Here is a 12,038-nt window from a genome sequence, read left to right as displayed (position 1 = left end):
CCCTTTTAGTAGCTACGGGGATTTCTGCGGCACGAGATCTTGGCTTCCTTCATGGCGGTTGCACAGATATACTTGTTACCAGTTTCTCCAATGAGCATCGCCATCTGTTCCGTGGCACAGCCATAGCGTACGTCGACCATATTCGGGATGTGGCCGAATACTTTTCTTGCGAGGTAACTCCGACTCGAGGTCAACCAGAAGCGGTAAACGACATTGACATAAATAGAGGCCTTCCACCAGCTGGAAAGAGGAAACTGCAGGACTTCTTGCGTGACTTTGGCGCACGTTTCACGTCTTTGTCCAAACGGCGACAAACATCGATTGTTAAACGCCATATCATCATGCATAAATACGCTCGGCCCATTCATCAGCAGCCCTATCGTGTGTTCATTCGTGAGAGAAATGCTATTCAAAGGCAGATCAGTGAGATGCTCGCAGACTGCGTAATCCAACCGTCAAGCAGTCCGTGGTCCTCTCCTGTAGTCCTCGTAAAGAATACGAAACACTGCGCTTCTGCGTCGACTACTGGAAGCTTAACGTATATCTGCTGCCGCGTGTCGACGCTCCCTCGATAGGCTTCGGCTAGCCAAATACTTCTTTTCGGTAGACCTCAGGAGTGGATATTGGGAAATAGAAGTTGATGAGAGGGACCGTGAGAAAACCGCCTTAGTTACACCGGACAGGCTCTACGAATTCCGCGTCCTCCCATTCGGGCTCGGCTTCGCTCCTGCAACATCCCTAAGAATGATGGACACCATCCTCAGAGGTCTGAAGTGACAGATATGCCTTGTTTACCTTGGCGATGTCATCAATTTTTTTTCACAGCGTTCACCGATCATTTTCACCGCCTCAGAACTGACCTCGAAGCTGTTGGTTAGATCCGCCACACTCTCCATCAGGCCGCTAAAGTACTACTTTGGGTTCCCCGAATTGAAGTTTCTCGGGTACATCGTGAGTGTGGACAGAATCTGTGCTGACCCTCAGAAACTTATTGCCGTTGCTGCCTTTCCGGTCCCTGCCTACAAAAAGCGGTCCGACGGTTCCTGAGCCTCTGCTCCTACTATCGTCGCTTCATTAAAACTTTACCCACCATGCCGGCCCTCTGACGCTCCTAACCCTTGATGATGCATCATTTTCCTGGGGCAGCGAACAGCAGACGGCTTTCGATGTTTTACGACGCCGGCTCCAATCGCCCCCCGATCGTGGCACATTTCGACGATGATACCGACATGGAGGTACTCGCGGATTCAAACAGCGTCGGTCTTGGTGCCGTTCTAGTTCAGCGGCAAAACGGTGTCAACAAAGCAATCGTTTGCGCCAGCCGTGCACTTTCGCGCTTTGAATCGAACTACCCGACGAAGTTGTTCACTTCTTTATACACGACATAGTGCTCAGACAAGGCATTACTGACTGAGGCAAGGCGTTTACAGCTCGGCTCCTACATGACATCTTGACTCTCAGCCATACAGAAAATCGAAAAACCACAGCCTTTCATCCACAAACTAATGGCCTAACGGAACGGCTCAACAAGACATTGGGAGATATGATCTCAATGTACGTCGACGTTCAGCATAAAACACGAGACGAGATCTTGCCATTCGTCACCTTCGCGTACAATACCGCGACGCAAGAAACCACTAAGTTTACCCCGTTTCGTCTTATTTAACCTAGGTAGAGTCCGCATGATGTTGGACGCGATGCTCCTATGCGGGAATGAAGCGGTCCCACCGAACGCAGGCCACTTCGTGGAGCAAGCAGAGCAAACCCGTCAGCTGGCCCGCTTGCACATCAAGGACCAGAGATCCGCCGATGTCCGACACTACAACCTTCGGCACAGGAATGTGCACTACGAACCGGGCGACCACTTGTCGGTGTGGACCCCCATGCGCCGCAAGGGGTTGTGCGAAAAGCTCCTCACGATTTTTAAGCGGCACGGGCCTTGACTAGAGTTTGTAGTGTTAGAAAATATGCCTTGTCTTTTTATCGTGTGCTTCTCCCATCATCATCATCATCTCCCGTCGTGACCCTCTTTTTTCTCTTCTTCCCCTTACCCAGTACGGAGCAGCAGGCGAGATATTCATTTTTCCGCCCAACCTCTCTGCATTTCCAGTGAATAAACTTTCTCTCTCTCTTTCTCCTTCATACACAAAGTCCAGCGCGGCCTCAGCGTGAACTACTATGTTGTTCCTGACGGAAGTGTCATCGCTGGCCCTCGAGGTCAGCGGCTTCATATCGTGCGTGTGGTATGCTTAAAGCCGTACTTTTCACGTGACTGAGCGATGCGTTCACGTTGTGTTCCGCGCCCTTATCACCTCCCCGCAAGTGCGAACTTGACTTTCCCCGCCTCCCAGCTAGCACGGATTGTATATTTCACCTCACCCCTATTCATTTCCTTTTCTTCTATAATTGTACAAAGCCCACTTGGCATCGAGCCGATGGTCTTTCGAGAGGGAAATAATGCCACGTGCCTATATCACCCAGCGGCTTTCCGCGCTTAGTCGAAACATCGAAGAAGCGGTGGTTGGCTTTAGAGACACGCTCGGGCTTGACCTGGCTCTTTGATTAAAAGGACCTACCTCTTTGTCGAGTTATCCTCTACGCCTGCCTGCACGGCTCTCCTTGGGTCGTGACAATATACACCTCAAAGGCTCCAGGTATGGGGTATTCATTGCATGAGGGATAGCGTTTATACATCAAAGGCAAAGAAAAATGCATCACCCATTACAGGAGTACAATTTTTTTGTCTGAACATAATAAAATGTTGCGCATCAATGTAGAGCACGGTAGAAATCATTCTAGTCTTTTGCAGTCTGGAAGGAAAATGAGAAAAGATACGCACTAGTATGGGCAGGCGGTGGATAAGCACTTTTACTGTGGCTGACACGTTGCGAAGTCCGGTAAGGGGTAGGATGAGAGAACTAGATAGCTGTAAATGATAAAATATATGAAAAAGACTAATTCGAGAAATTTTACATTGATTAACGAGAGCAGGCAGGTCAGATTCAAACTTTAGATTAGATACACTAGTGAAATAGCTGTAGTTGGAGTGCATAAACCGGGCAGCTCGATTCTGTACTGATTCAAGAGCATTCCTAAGAAATTATTGTTGCGGGTCCCAAATAGCGCATGCGTGCTCTAGTTTTGTTCGAACAATGGTAAGACAGGGAATAATTATTACACAGGAGCAGGAGAGTTTTAAGTGACAGCAGCGAAAACCAACCAGGACACCGGTTAGAATCGTTTGTGCGTGCTGATATGTGATCAGACCAAGACAGATTGTGTGTTATGTTAATACCCAAGTACCTGTAAGAGGGAACACAGGTGATTACCGAATCTAAAATGACGTACTTAGGCGGTGGGTAGGAGTGCTTTCGATGGGAGGATACGACGGATGTTTTTGTAGGATTGATAGTCATTAACCATTGATGCGGAAAGCGAACGCCCAGAACATTTATTTCACATTCAGAAATCTGGGTGCAACTATGATTCTCCATGGCCTTGCAACGTTTAATTCACAATTAGTGAAACAGGCCTTAACGAGTCAGTGGCCAGAGGCGCGGCGGTTAAAGAAAATGCATTTCTGTAGTATTTCTGTAAACGCTTTGCTATAACCATTTGAACACTGACTCCTTTAGGCCATTAACGCCTAACTATAAAAAATGATGTCAGAACAGGAAGTAGGGAACACCCATTTCCAATATCGGAAGTCTCCAACACCGTAACCCTGATATATTGCCAGGAGCTGTTGTTTGCCTGCTGCTTTTTATAGAACTTGAAAACAATATTAGTATCGTTTCAATGGAGGTTTTTGTAAAAAGCTATTGGTGTCAAGCTCTTCAATCTTTACTTGACAGCGCAGCTCTTAAGCGGTGCTGTGAAAAAATTTGAGGCCTCTGCGGTAACCCGCATCGGAGGATTACGAAAGCACTGACGCCTCCTCGGGACTCGTCGCCTCTTTTTGCTTCACTTGTCCCTTCCCCTCACATTTACTCGATTAAGCAGTGGTGTAAATTCATACCATTTCTCAATTACCACAATGAATTCTCTTACTTTATGAAGTTCCATAAATGGCCCATTTTGAGTTTTGAAACATGGCGCCACGCTTCGATTTCAAATTTGGCGCCAAACGTTGCCCTGGCTCCGCCCCTTCTTTCGGTCCTTTTTAGCTATAAGTAATATAACTAATCACTCTGTCGACATAATTTTTTTGCGCACCATCCTCACATTATCCTCTTTCGTTTGGCGCCACCTCTTTTAAGTTCCTCAAAACTGCTGCGGACATGTTTTGCGGACACGACCTTGTCGATATAGCCTAGTAAAGCTTTCGCCGTAATAATCGTTAAGCGGTGTCCAATGTTGGTGTAACGTATAACGTGAACATTCTGCAGCCACATGAGCACGATGTCAACCTCACGTCAGCTCCACGTCCTGCTTCGTCTCCCTGTAAGAGGGTTAGCTTCCAGATCCATTTCTCCTATATATGGCTTCCAAAATCTATGTAAAATCAAACAGCAGGTAGCCTATCTCTTGCGTGTGCCTCGGCAATGATGGAACTCAATGGCTCGGAGGCACTGCCGATGTCTGCGGTTGCCCAAGAGGCCATCTGCAGCTGGAACTTTTCGCTACCCGCGCATTTCCTAGTCGACCACTTAAGCGCCCAGTTCAGCGCTCACGAGGCCGTCATTGTCACGTTAAAGAAAGAACTCCCCAAGTGCCCCATTAACTCCCCACAACTCCTCCCATGCCTCCCACTCTAACGGCTGCCACCCGTCGCCCTGTCTCCAACGAGGAAGAGGGTAATGGAGAGGAGCGTGGAAGTGAACGGAATGGAGGCAGGTCAACAGCGAATTCGCGCTACAACAGTCGTAACCGTCCTGAGTTTTTGTTGGACAAAAACATTTTTGAACGGGAGAGAGTTTATGGACATAATATTTTATATACTGCAAGATTTCAAAATAACACAATATAACTGCAGATCTCCCTCCGGCAGGCTTCCATTTTTTTACAATTAACATTTTTGCTGTCGCCAAAAGCGTTCCCCATTGGTTTTCTACGCCAGTCTTAACGGCTCGATGCAAGCCATGGGGACACTACAAAAGAAAGATTTTCTGCATATTGGAAGAATGAACCATTAGTTTCAATGTTTCTGTGCCAGTACCTTACAGTCTTCCAATGTTCAAAATTGTTGTCCAAGAATGGTGCACTTGGACGAAAGCAAAGGCACGGTGGTTGCCCAAGCAATGACCTGCCGGCGGCCCTTCACGGAGAGAGGGTAATAAATTGGGCTAAAGTAAGGACAGAACAAAAGTTCATCGTAGAATTCTTTGAAGGTGCTGGCGAAAAGGCAGCAGAGTGTGATGAAAGATATTGTTGCGGACTTACAGAAGGCATACAATGAGCACGGTAGAGGAAGCAATGAAGAGGAACTAAGTGGTTTGGGTCATTAGACTCTGTGTAGCGGCACCTGTGTTGCTTCCCGCTGGTCCCTACCCTGTTGAACCGGCCCAGACGCCTCGGTCGTGACGTTACAACCGTAACAATATTTTAGCTAGTCATAAGGCACGTGACATGTCGCAGTATATTTACAAGCACGTGCAAAGCGTGCTTCTGACATCACTCCTACACATGCCTGTAAGCTTAAATTACACTCCGGGAAACTTTCTGGCCCTCTCGCTCACCAATATTCGTCTTTCCCTGCTGTTAACATTGTAGCAGTGCTCAATAGTGGCCCTATTGGGCAATGCATATTCGAAAAGGTTACAACCAGCCAAAAAAATGCGCAAACATAATAGAGAATAGCACACCACAGGGCTGTTCAGCCTTAATCGTTCCTATTCTCAGTCATGTGTGCGCCTTTTTAAGCTGGTTGTAAACCTGTTGAACATATAAACATTGGAGCTGCTATTAGCCAGGAATTGAATATGGCGTACATTAGTTCCGCAACACACCATGTGAAACGAAGGTTAGGAGCCGATTTCAGATTGAACGGGACTCGGACACTTTCTGTAACATACCTCGGTCCACAACCCCACCCATGTACAGGGTCGTCCAGTTCTAGCTTGAACACGCAAGCGGTATGACTTCGCTCTTCGGAATGCCACTGTGTCCGTTGCATATGTGCATCAAAGCGACGTGGCAGACGACGAGAAGCACCAACTCTGGGCCCCTCTACGCCTGCGCCACTTTGTTTTGATGTCGGTGTAAGACGCACTGGCCATCCGAAGAGCGAGCCGCACCTCTTTCTTGCGTGTTAAAGCTGGGAGTGGACGACCCTTACTTCACTGTGCCTCTCGAATTTTTTTGTGATTGTGAGTCCTACTGGCGGAGTAGGACTGATGCGAAAGATTTCATGGATGAAACATTCATTCTTCGGGCATACCATCAATTTGCAATGTTTTCTTGGTCATAAAATTGTGGTATGGAGTTCAGGGTCTACAGTGACCCGATCTCAAAGTGCAAAAACTGCACAGTGTTTCCATTACTTGTGTGTTGTTCCCCCTGGATGTGGACCTGCCGAACCAACCTTTTTCGGCGGGCCCGTGACTGGGGAATTGGTTTAAGTCGTTTGTATCTCCATTGGCTAGTCAACTATTTCTTTAGGAATACTATAGAGACCTTTCTGGTCTGTGAATTACGTGAGGATAAGCGGAGCTTTCACTAATACACGTCAGAGTTTTTCTAGAATCCATTCGTGGCTGCCCGAAAAACGTAGCACGGAACTGCCGCCTTCTGGTCACGCGCTTTCTCAGTTTATCTCAGTGGAATGCTTCAAAAAAGCTCTACAACGATTCTTATAGTACATTTTCCCGCCACCATTGCACACGACCGTACAGCATCGGGTACAAGTTTCCTGGACGCATAAACGGCAACAGAACCCGACATTTTTGTTGTTATCCGGTGCTTCGTGGCGTTAGTTGTGGAGTTAAGCATCGAGTATACGAGCTCTAATCTAATGCAGTGAAGTCTGATTGTGTATGGCAGATGTGGCCCCTATGCTTTTAATGGTTTTTTCGTTCTTGGTGTTGACGTTTGTCTTTATAGTACAGTGCAGGTCACATGTGTCGAGGCCACAACTTTTGGAAACCGTTAAAGTGCGGATTGAGAGTTAGGGTGCGGGGAGATTTCAAAATTCTATTGAGTTTCAGTAGCAGATTTTGTGCTTTTATTTGAGGTGTATCTTTTGTCTTCCTTTATCCATATTAATTGCGGGCTATACGTGCAAAAATGTGGTGTTTTGATAGGTTCCTGCATTGCTAATTTGCTCCGTCAAAGATGTTTAGGCCAGTTTAACAAGCGCGTTGCAGTGTGCTTGACCAAAGATAAAAAAATGTCTTTAAGTGTTTTAGAAATGTTGATGACTTTTTGTTGTTTTATTGTCGATCGGAAATCAGATTAGTTTGGTTAATGGGGGCTTAACGTCACAAATCGACTCAGGCTATGAGGGGCGCCGCAGTGAAGGGCTCCGGAAACTTCGACCACCTGGGTTTCTTTTTTTTTTAACGATGTTTATTGCCTCAGGGCATAAAAGAGTATGTTAGGGCAACCCCGACCCGCATCCTCCGAAGCGCAACCTCCTCTGCACGGGTAAGACCGCGGAGGAGGGTTGCCGCTCACGGAGGGATTGGAGCCCGTGCGCGGCGCCGGAGGTGTTCCTTTCTTGTTAGAAGGAGGGCGGTGTCATCTAGAGCGAGGAGTCGAGGCAAAGGTGAGCTTGGGGTCGAAAGGCGGGTCGCAGAATCCGCGCAGTATTGTGAGCTCAGGAGGTAACGTGGTACTACTCAGTACGGATTGGCTGCGGGATGCGTTCCGCTAGACGATGGATGTCTTGGCAAGTTTCTGGCGTGCAACTGAAGCGTCGTAGTAGGCGTGTGACGTGAACAGCGTCGGTGCGAATGACAATGCGGGCCGTTGGTACCATGGTAACGGCAGACACAGAGTAAAATGCGTCTTGAACAGCAAGCATCTCCACCCAGAAGGAAGAAGGAGGTTCTGAGAGGCGACTCCTTGACGATTTGTTCAGGGCAGGCTTGCAAGGGCAGTCAACCACCGTTGTTATTTCAGTGGCCTGGATGCTTGCATCAACGTATATAACGATGGAGCCATGCTGCAGATTTTAGTCTTGTTCTGTAATTCGGTCGCGAAATGACGACGCCGCGAGGGTAGATGTTGGCCAACGTATTATCACTTGGTTTGTTGTCGTTTAACTGCACAAACCGCCGTGGAGGGAGAACTGGCGGAGGTGACTGTAGAATGAAGTGCGATGAAGCATATGACCTGAGTGCACACGTTGTGTGTATAAGGTTAGACTTAATCCGGCGAGCATCGCGTCGTTGCTGCACCAGCCTATCTAGTGTATTCAGCTGCGCATGTTCTTGTAACGCCTTGTTGGAGGATGTGAGGAAGGCAAGAGGTGGCTCTCATTGCCTCTCGACTAACCGCTTCAAGGAGAGAACGCAAAGAGAATACGAAAGCATTTCGGCCACGTCAATCGCATTCATCGTCTGCACGTTTAATGCGCAAGCTTTAGGAGGGCCATCAAGGTGAAAACTGTCCGGCGGCGTCTGCGTGGAGCTTCCAACCGCCAGGTTGTGTTTATTGTTTTTTTTCTCTACACTTTCCACCTGTCAACCATCTCTCTCTCCTTATACACTTATGGGGGAGAGTCCCGATGAATAATGACTAGGGGAAAATGAAAATGACGAGTAGAAATTGACTCAGACATCAGTAGGCCTTCGTGAAAAGTATGCAGCCGCCCAAAGAGCTATCTGTGCAAAGATTAGGTTTGCGGGAGGTATTTATCCTGCCATTGCTCAGGAAGAGGAATTTTGGCACCACAAGCACAACCGGTGGTTGTGTTTGAAACAGCCACATGCCGGTGCCAGTGCAGTGGCGTATCGCTTAACCGCTGCACAACTGCGCCGGTAGTGGTATGATGATGCGCCGCGCTCGAACATTTTCACATATTTTGCATGGTTGCGTAGTTTCAGTTGGAATAGAATCAGAATTGGAATATATTGGGGAGTGAAAAAGAATGAACTCAGAATTGGAATAGAATGGAAGTGGAACACATATGTGAATGAAAAGAGCATGCTATCTCATTTCCTCTGTATCAATCCAATTGATCACCCTTAATTTTTTTGCTGTTCTTTTGCAGGCCTATCATCTCTGGTTACTTCTGTGCATCGTGTGGGGCTTCTTCAACATCGTGTACATTTTCGTCATCGCCGTCATGCAGGTGCTTGCCGCTGTGTTTGCTTCGGTATGCCATTCATTTTTCTCTTGTTCACACATTAACCAGGATTTAACTTTGGCAACGTTATGAGAACATGTGCACGCGGCGGGGCGTCCCATTTGGCGTGAATGGTGCGTGTGACTGCCCAGAAAACTGGCGTCTCTACTGTCGAGGCCCCGCGGTGTCCCGGAAGGCACCTTCTGTGCTCATATTAGAAAGGAACCAAACTTAAAGACGACCATTGCAATCACAATTCGTTGCAAGCGCCTTCGCCTTCTCTACTGTGCCTCTTCCTCTTCACCCGAGCGATCGCCTGTAGGAGTTACCTTACTGGAAGAATACGACCTCAGTGCATTTGGCGTAAAATACCGCGTCATCAGCAGGTAACTGATTCTATTGTACGTGCACCACCGTCAAAACTATGCCGCCCAAGGGTTTTCTTGTGAGGCCTGCAGCATGGCTCGTTATGCATACTCGGTGATCGTAAGCGCTCTAAAGAGCAATGCCTTCGTGTCCTTAGTCCTCCGAAGCTTTGGACTGCCAGATGTTCTAGGGAGCCCCGCTGAACAGCTTAGAAGCGAACCCCTTCTGCTGTGTACTTTTGGCGGGGACTGTACCTCGAGAGAAAAGTTATGGTACTGAGTCGCGTTACTGGCGGCAGCTTCTTGCTAACAACCCAAGTAACTGAGAGATCACAGTTTCTGTATGAAAATCAGCACGTGTTGCCTCTGAACAGCCCTGTTGCTTTTCCTCACTGAGGTTAATGGCGGGACAACGCTAGGGTCTTACTCCCTTCCGCGTACGTATCTTTGGGAATGCCTCGAAAGAGAAGCAACGAAACGATCGTTCTGCTAAATGCATGCTAATCAATCACGCACGACGCAATTACAGCGCCCCGTCAGCTGTCTCCGAGCATCGTACAATATAAACACATAATACCCGTATTGGGAGTCTCCTTATTGGAAGAGGCAGGATATGCTGTGATGTTCCGTGGCTTAACCAAAAAATTCTCTATTTCTCGCCTTTTTTTCGTTGTAGCACTTTGTATATCCAACAGTTCGAAAAAAAACGAGAAAAGTTTGGTTATTAAAATTTTTATGAAAGCCAGCAAGATTTCCTTGTCACGAAATTTTGCTAACGAATTCCCTGAAAAACGGAAAGTTCCCGGAATGAAACATCCCTGTGAATATGCGCCACGAGCCCCGGAGTCGACTTGCACATCTGAGAAAGCGCACTACCTACTGTTGGAAATAGGTGCGGATTCGAAGGTATGTTTTCTCGTAATAACGAAGTGTAGATGATTGCCAAATGAGAGTAAGCTGTAACCCTTAGAAAAAAAGTACTGCGCCTACTAATGTAGCTTATTAGTTTCGCTCGAGCTCTTCCTGCTCCCCCTGTTGCTAGCCGCAAGATCCCTGTTGTAGCGGAGAAAATGTACCCGAATTGTTACCCAATAACTTCGTATCTTTTTAGGTGCCAATCTGCTCCGACTGCCAATCGTAAGTGTTATCAGGACAAGAATACACCGCTGGGCTTCCAAAGCATACCCTGCCTTCATTATAGCGTGCGCTAGACGACCGTTTACTCTCATATTGAGTAGTCTGAGTTCAGTGTGTACAACAGCATATCTCCGAAAGGAGTCCCGTCGTTAAAACGGAATGTTTCTGATGCATTCAGAAACGCAGCGCAAGTAGAGAAACATGTACAGTGCGGCTAGGCAATGCAATGCAAGGCTTCAGTTGATCTTGATCAGTGATGTGTGAGCATCAGCCGTAGGCCGAAAAAGAAATGCTGCGTTACGTTTCCACGAATGTTAATAATTAGAACCTGGGCAACCGGACAGTAAACTCTGCAAGATTTGTTGCGTTCCGAATGAGCGCTGCGATCAGCTCTGTCTCCTCCCCTCCTCCTTACAGTAGACGCACGCCCTGGGCAGGGCCATGGGATCCTGGATCGGATTCTTTGTTTCTGTGAGTGCGCTGCTACTGCTGTCGTCAAAGTAGCGTTTGCTTCTGCACTGGACGAGCTTTATCTAAAGAACAATACCTCTGGAGGATATTTTCAAAACTTATCCAAAGGATCTCTAAGCTCGCCGTTTTGCCGAAATGACTAAATGTATATCAGAGAAAACTCAGCGACCATCTAGGCTTCCTTCTCACCCAGCTCTCTGACGAGAGTCGGCAGGCGGACTTTCGAGGTTCAGGATTTGACGACAGCGCCACCGGCGACAAAGGCGTTGAGTGGGCCTCCAAGCATTCTTGGCGTCAAATGGAGCCCTTTCCCCCCCCCCCCCCCCCACCCTCCCCCCTTTGACTCGCGCGAAAAAATCAGCCACCAAAACGCCAGCCGCGCGTGAAAAAAGATTTACGCGCACGCGGAAGAAGCGCAAGTTGAGATTTTGAAAAATAGATCTGCGCTTCCGCCCGCCAAGCCATCAGCCCCCGTCCACCGACAGCCGCATATGACCCGACGCGCCCTCCGGCGGCGGCATGGCGCGGCCGATGAATCTTGGACGTACCCTGGCGGGCATTAATAATGGAGTGGTCGCCCGCATTCCGCCCCGAGTTTATCACCAGCGTGAGGCTGTGCTTTGGCAGCAAGGTCGGAGTATGGCGACGCTGCGGTTGCTGATTTGCAGATAGGGGGGAGGGGGCACCAGCGACTTGCGAAAATTACGCTCTAGCTCCTTCAAGCTGCACGCTGTCTCTGCGCTCTCAAATTAAAGGACAAAAAGAACTTTGCAGAAAAAGACAACTCACGGAAGTACAGCTATGTCGAAGTGTTCCCCACTCTCTTTTTGTTTGGA

At 48.0% G+C, this 12,038-nt stretch overlaps 1 pseudogene; it reads left to right on the top strand.

Annotated features, from left to right (window-relative positions):
- Positions 1 to 12,038, top strand: part of LOC144120303 (uncharacterized) — a 67,272-nt pseudogene that overhangs the window by 48,978 nt on the left and 6,256 nt on the right.

This window comes from Amblyomma americanum, chromosome 2 (assembly GCF_052857255.1).
Source record: "Amblyomma americanum isolate KBUSLIRL-KWMA chromosome 2, ASM5285725v1, whole genome shotgun sequence".
Taxonomy (NCBI): domain Eukaryota; kingdom Metazoa; phylum Arthropoda; class Arachnida; order Ixodida; family Ixodidae; genus Amblyomma; species Amblyomma americanum.
The sequence above is the reverse complement of the archived record's forward strand: the minus strand, read 5'-3'. Positions and strand labels throughout refer to the sequence as shown.